The sequence below is a fragment of the Bufo bufo genome, chromosome 1 (genome assembly GCF_905171765.1).
Source record: "Bufo bufo chromosome 1, aBufBuf1.1, whole genome shotgun sequence".
Lineage (NCBI taxonomy): Eukaryota > Metazoa > Chordata > Amphibia > Anura > Bufonidae > Bufo > Bufo bufo.
Genome location: NC_053389.1, coordinates 7748083 through 7755717, shown reverse-complemented (window position 1 = coordinate 7755717; position 7635 = coordinate 7748083).

Here is a 7635-nt window from a genome sequence, read left to right as displayed (position 1 = left end):
GTCCTCACCTCTTTTCCCTATCTTTTGACATATGTCACACGTCCTACAATAATACTTAATATCTTGCGCGACCCTAGGACAGAAGAATGTTTAGGTCAACCGGTCCCTTGTCTTTTTAACCCCTAGATGTCCTGCTAGGGGGATGTCATGACTGAGTTTTAATAACTCCGCCCGAAACTTACGGGGTACTATTAGTTGCCTTTTAGTGACCTGAGCGGCCCCGTGTCCCACCCCTCCTGACACTTGGTACAATAACCCCTTATGCCATTCAAATCTTTCCCCCCGGGTCACGTCTACTGCCTTTCTGTACCCTTCTAGTGTGGGGTCGGTTCTCTGTTCCTGTTCAAAACCCTGTGACGTATCCCAGAAAGGGGACGGGTGGTCGGGTAAAGGGGGTATTTCAACTCCTACCTGGCTTTCCTCAGAGTGCAGCAGTGCTTCCAGTCTGGCTTGAGCTCGGGTGGTAACCGGGTATGCTTCTGAAGTGGTGTCCCGTGATAGTTAAGAGGTTAAACAGCCTACATCGTTGCTCAGTAGGACTTCTGCCGGCAGTTCCTGCATAATGCCAACCTCCAACTGTTTGGATCCAGAACCCCAGTCCACAAGGACACTGGCTGTAGGTAACTTGTGTATGGCGCCCCCAGCTACCCTTACAGCTACTGTGCGACCGGTGCGAGCTTGGGCCATGACCGTGTGTGGTTGTACCACGGTTAGAGTGGCCCCAGAGTCTCTCATAGCTCGTGTCCCCATGCCATCCACTGTAATCCATTGCCGGTGGTGGTCTCGGTTGTCACCTCCCGCTTGCACTGGATTAACCTTGTGTAGTACACTCCACTGCTCTTCTTGATTAGGGACGTAGGTTGTACTTTCTTGCTGGACACAATGAGCGGCTGACCTGGGTTGTTGTGGTGGTTGCCTTTCCCAGCCTCCCCGGTTCAAACGAGGGCACTGGTTTTTGTAATGTCCCGGCTGCTTACAATAATGGCACACTGCAGGGGGTCGAGGGGTTGCTGCGGAGCCCGGCGGCGGGTGGTTTATGGAGGCCCTAGGGGCTGCAGATGTTGTTGGAGCCGGGTAGTTGGGCTTAAAAGTTGGCCTGCTCACCCCCTGTTCCCTCCTCCTGTTGTTCTGGTATTCATCTGCTAGTCTGGCGGCCTCCTCCACCATTTTAGGCTTTCTGTCCTTTACCCAATCTTTTATATCTTCTGCAGTGTGATTGAAACATTGCTCCAATAGCAGGAGCTGTAAGGCATCCTCCAGGGTAGTTGCTTGGCAGCCCTGCATCCAATTACTGGCTGCCTTGTGTAGCCGAAAAGCCCATTCAGTGTGTGAATCTCTCCCGGTCTTCCGAAGTTCCCGAAACTTTTTACGGTATGCCTCAGGGGTTACAGCATATCTGGCCAACAAAATGTATTTTATCTGGACATAATTATGTATGTCCCCATCAGGTACTGCTCGCAACGCCTCTGCTGCTCTTCCAGACAACTTGCTGCTCAGTACTGCAGCCCATTTTGTGGAGTCTAATCCCTCCAGCGCACATTGACGTTCAAAGTCTTGCAAATAACTGTCAATTTCCATTTCATTGTCATTAAAAGTTTTAAACGCTGCATAATTTACCTTCTTTGGTAGGTCATTGGTACTTCCCGGGGAGTGTAGCCAATCTCCCTGTATCGGTCTGACTCGGTCCTCTCGCTCTTTTTACGATTGCCTGGCTTGTGCCATGACCTGCAGAACCGCCTCTGTTGATGGATTGGGTCCCAATACACTGAGCATCCATCTGATGTCCTTCTGCATCGCGGTGTCTTCCTTGTGCTCCATTTCTGTATTGCTGGTTCCGTCGCTCTGTATTAATTCTGCAATTAACGTGGCTTTTGTCTTGTTACTTGCCACTACGCCTCGAGCTTCCAGTAAATCCTTTAGCGTGGTCATCTTAAGCAGCTGGTATTGCTGAGCCATTCATTCCCTTGCTTGGTTCAGGACGTTCATTCGGGATTCGAATCCCTCTGCTTGCCACTAGGGATGAGCGAACCCAAACTGTATAGTTCGGGTTCGTACCGAATTTTGGGGTGTTCATGACACGGACCCGAACCCGAACATTTACGTAAAAGTCTGGGTTCTGGTTCGGTGATCGGCGCTTTCTTGGCGCTTTTTGAAAGGCTGCAAAGCAGCCAATCAACAAGCGTCATACTACTTGCCCCAAGAGGCCATCACAGCCATGCCTACTATTGGCATGGCTGTGATTGGCCAGTGCAGCATGTGACCCAGCCTCTATTTAAGCTGGAGTCACGTAGCGCCGCACGTCACTCTGCTCTGATCAGTGTAGGGATAGGATGCAGCTGCTGCTGTTAGGGCGAGATTAGGCAGGGATTTACTTACTGAAGTGATCGATGTACAGCTGTGTATCATACAACCTCAGCTATTCAATTGCTCACTGTTTTAAGGCTGCCCAGAGCGTTTTTCTGTCACTTTTTTCTGGGGTGATCGGCGGCCATTTTGTGTCTTGTGGTGCGCCAGCACAAGCTGCCACAAAGTCCATTTAACCATCAATAGTGTGTTTTTTTTTTTGCTATATCCTACATCAGGGGCTTGGCTGTGCTTGCTATTTTATTGAGGGGTGAAATACAATTGCCAAAATAGCAGTACCCTAAATCTGGTGTTTCAGCTGTGGCTAGCCAATTGTAATACTGTCTGCTGTCTGGCAAAGGATATATTTTTTTCTGGGTTGAAATCAGTGGTTTCTGCTGTAGCAGGCCAAGTTTAAATCTATCCATAAAAGGGTATATTACATTGAAGGTGCTGAAAGGGTCATTCTCAATAACTTCACACGCTACCGTGCATCTCCAAGTGTAATTCTGTCCGTAAAGGGATACCTGTCATCCATCCAGGGCCTAAATTTATATTCAGCTAAATCCGAGATTACTGCTGTGGCTGGTCAAGTTATTTAGTGTCCGTCAAAGCACAGTTTTTGTTCTGGGCTGAAATACAATTCCCAAATTAGCAATTCTCTAAATCAGTGGTTTCTGCTGTGCCTGTATTAGTGTAATACGGTACCTAAATAGATAGCCAGATAGTGTTAGGTGCCTGTAAATAAAGGCCTGAATTTGAATTCAATACATCGGGCCAAATAATTTTTTTCTTATTGTGGTGAACGGTAACAATGAGGAAAACATCTAGTAAGGGACTCGGACGCGGACATGGTCGTGGTGGTGTTAGTGGACCCTCTGGTTCTGGGAGAGGACGTGGCCGTTCTGCCACAACCACACGTCCTAGTGTACCAACTACCTCAGGTCCCAGTAGATGCCAGAATTTACAGCGATATTTGGTGGGGCGCAATGCCGTTCTAAGGATGGTAAGGCCTGAGCAGGTACAGGCATTAGTCAATTGGGTGGCCGACAGTGGATCCAGCACGTTCACATTATCTCCCACCCAGTCTTCTGCAGAAAGCGCACAGATGGCGCATGAAAACCAAGCCCATCAGTCTGTCACATCACCCCCATGCATATCAGGGAAACTGTCTGAGCCTCAACTTATGCAGCAGTCTCTTATGCTGTTTGAAGACTGTTGGCAGGGTTTCTCAAGGGCATCCACCTAGCCCTTCCCCAGGGGTGGAAGACATAGAATGCACTGACGCACAACCACTTATGTTTCCTGATGATGAGGACATGGGAATACCACCTCAGCACGTCTCTGATGATGATGAAACACAGGTGCCAACTGCTGCGTCTTTCTGCAGTGTGCAGACTGAACAGGATGTCAGGGAGGAAGACTGGGTGGAAGACGATGCAGGGGACGATGAGGTCCTAGACCCCACATGGAATGAAGGTCGTGCCACTGACTTTCAGAGTTCGGAGGAAGAGGCAGTGGTGAGACCGAGCCAACAGCGTAGCAAAAGAGGGAGCAGTGGGCAAAAGCAGAACACCCGCCGCCAAGAGAGTTCATCTGCTACTGACCGCCGCCATCTGGGACCGAGCACCCCAAAGGCAGCTTCAAGGAGTTCCCTGGCGTGGCAGTTCTTCAAACAATGTGCTGACGACAAGACCCGAGTGGTTTGCACGCTGTGCCATCAGAGCCTGAAGCGAGGCATTAACGTTCTGAACCTTAGCACAACCTGCATGACCAGGCACCTGCATGACCAGGCATCTAAGTGCAAAGCATGAACTGCAGTGGAGTAAGGCTCCCCCTGCTACCTCTTCTGCTGCTGCCGCCTCGGCCTCTTCCTCCGCCTCTGGAGGAACGTTGGCACCTGCCGCCCAGCAAACAGGGGATGTACCACCAACACCACCACTTGCGTCACCAAGCATCTCAACCATGTCACACGGCAGCGTTCAGCTCTCCATCTCACAAACATTTGAGAGAAAGCGTAAATTCCCACCTAGCCACCCTCGATCCCTGGCCCTGAATGCCAGCATTTCTAAACTACTGGCCTATGAAATGCTGTCATTTAGGCTGGTGGACACAGACAGCTTCAAACAGCTCATGTCGCTTGCTGTCCCACAGTACGTCGTTCCCAGCCGGCACTACTTCTCCAAGAGAGCCGTGCCTTCCCTGCACAAACAAGTATCCGATAAAATCAAGTGTGCACTGCGCAACGCCATCTGTGGCAAGGTCCACCTAACCACAGATACGTGGACCAGTAAGCACGGCCAGGGACGCTATATCTCCCTAACTGCACACTGGGTAAATGTAGTGGCGGCTGGGCCCCAGGCAGAGAGCTCTTTGGCACACGTCCTTCCGCCGCCAAGGATCGCAGGGCAACATTCTTTGCCTCCTGTAGCCTCCTCCTCCTACTCAGCTTCCTCCTCCTCTTCTTCCACCTGCTCATCCAGTTAGCGACACACCTTCACCACCAACTTCAGCACAGCCCGGGGTAAACGTCAGCAGGCCATTCTGAAACTCATATGTTTGGGGGACAGGCCCCACACCGCACAGGAGTTGTGGCGGGGTATAGAACAACAGACCGACGAGTGGTTGCTGCCGGTGAGCCTCAAGCCCGGCCTGGTGGTGTGCGATAATGGGCGAAATCTCGTCGCAGCTCTGGGACTAGCTGGTTTGACGCACATCCCTTGCCTGGCGCATGTGCTGAATTTGGTGGTGCAGAAGTTCATTCACAACTACCCCGACATGTCAGAGCTGCTGCATAAAGTGCGGGCCGTCTGTTCGCGCTTCCGGCGTTCACACCCTGCCGCTGCTCGCCTGTCTGCGCTACAGCGTAACTTCGGCCTTCCCGCTCACCGCCTCATATGCGACGTACCCACCAGGTGGAACTCCACCTTGCATATGCTGGACAGACTGTGCGAGCAGCAGCAGGCCATAGTGGAGTTTCAGCTGCAGCACGCACGGGTCAGTCGCACTGCGGAACAGCCCCACTTCACCACCAATGACTGGGCCTCCATGCGAGACCTGTGTGCCCTGTTGCGCTGTTTCGAGTACTCCACCAACATGGCCAGTGGCGATGACGCCGTTATCAGCGTTACAATACCACTTCTATGTCTCCTTGAGAAAACACTTAGGGCAATGATGGAAGAGGAGGTGGCCGAGGAGGAGGAGGAGGAGGAAGAGGGGTCATTTTTAGCACTTTCAGGCCAGTCTCTTCATAGTGACTCAGAGGGAGGTTTTTTGCAACAGCAGAGGCCAGGTACAAATGTGGCCAGACAGGGCCCACTACTGGAGGAGGATGAGGAGGAGGAGGAGGATAAGGATGAAGCATGTTCACAGCGGGGTGGCACCCAACGCAGCTCGGGCCCATCACTGGTGCGTGGCTGGGGGGAAACAGGGGATGATGACGATACGCCTCCCACAGAGGACAGCTTGTCCTTACCTCTGGGCAGCCTGGCACACATGAGCGACTACATGCTGCAGTGCCTGCACAACGACAGCAGAGTTGCCCACATTTTAACGTGTGCGGACTACTGGGTTGCCACCCTGCTGGATCCCCGGTACAAAGACAATGTGCCCACCTTACTTCCTACACTGGAGCGTGATAGGAAGATGCGCGAGTACAAGCGCACGTTGGTAGACGCGCTACTGAGAGCATTCCCAAATGTCACAGGGGAACCAGTGGAAGCCCAAGGCGAAGGCAGAGGAGGAGCAAGAGGTCGCCAACGCAGCTGTGTCACGGACAGCTCCTCTGAGGGCAGGGTTAGCATGGCAAAGATGTGGAAAAGTTTTGTCACCACGCCACAGCTAACTGCACCACCACCTGATACGGAACGTGTTAGCAGGAGGCAACATTTCACTAACATGGTGGAACAGTACCTGTGCACACCCCTCCACGTACTGACTGATGGTTCGGCCCCATTCAACTTCTGGGTCTCCAAATTGTCCACGTGGCCAGAGCTAGCCTTTTATGCCTTGGAGGTGCTGGCCTGCCCGGCGGCCAGCGTTTTGTCTGAACGTGTATTCAGCACGGCAGGGGGCGTCATTACAGACAAACGCAGCCGCCTGTCTACAGCCAATGTGGACAAGCTGACGTTCATAAAAATGTACCAGGCATGGATCCCACAGGACCTGTCCATCCCTTGTGCAGATTAGACATTTATAACTACCTCCCCTTAACCATATATTCTTGTACTCCAGAGAACTTCATTCAATCCTCTTTTTTTAATTTTACCATTATATTGCGGGGCAACCCAAAGTTGAATGAACCTCTCCTCTGCCTGGGTGCCGGGGCCTAAATATCTGACAGTGGCCTGTTCCAGTGGTGGGTGACGTGAAGCCTGATTCTCTGCTATGGGACCTCTCTCCAATTGATATTGGTAAATTTGTATTTATTTTATTTTTATTTTTATTCATTTCCCTATCCACATTTGTTTGCTGCCTTTTGCAGCCCTCTACCCCTTTCCTGGGCACACCCCTTTATACATGAGGTATCCCCACAAATCATATGTGCCCTGATAGCCCCGATCTGGGTGATCAACATATTCAAATTTCACCCAGATCGGTTTAGGGGTTCTCAAAGAAACATGGAAGTCTTCTGTGACCGGTTCACCCTGCGTGGGCTGCCCAAAATAGTTCCATAAGTTTGGGTGTTTTTGCCGGTCACTTTAGAAAAAGGGGGATTTCTTTGCACCATGGGATATCCTTCTTTTCCCATTTCTTTTTCTTGTTTTGTTTATTTGCTTGCATTCAAGTGACCATTAGTCGCCCACTGTGTGGGGCTTATTTTGTGGTGTAGTCTTTGTTTTTTTCTTCTCTGATTTGTTCAATTTTCTAATAAAATGTATGAGACATGTCAATAAAACTAGAACCGTCAAATCCCATTAATCTGGCACACTGAACTGCCTAGTAGGTATAGCTGACTACATACAGCCTGAAGATACCGCAGAGGATCTAATTTTTTTTCTTTTTTACTTTGACAAAATTTGCCAAATTCCTGACTGCACTGTCTACAGATCGTATGCTCAAGTTCCATGCTTGTGCCCGTTCATCTACCAAACCAATGGGCCACATCCAGTAGTCTGCCATTTTTTTTATAAACTTCCATCTAGGTGGACCCCAACGTGCTTCAGGTCTGACACTTATCAAGGGTAAACTTCTTGCAAAGGTCCTCGGAGTAGACTGCACGGAATGGACAGTGGCCGCCCGATCTTCCACCAGTGTCCAGTTACAGGAACAGTCAGACCATCCATCGGGACC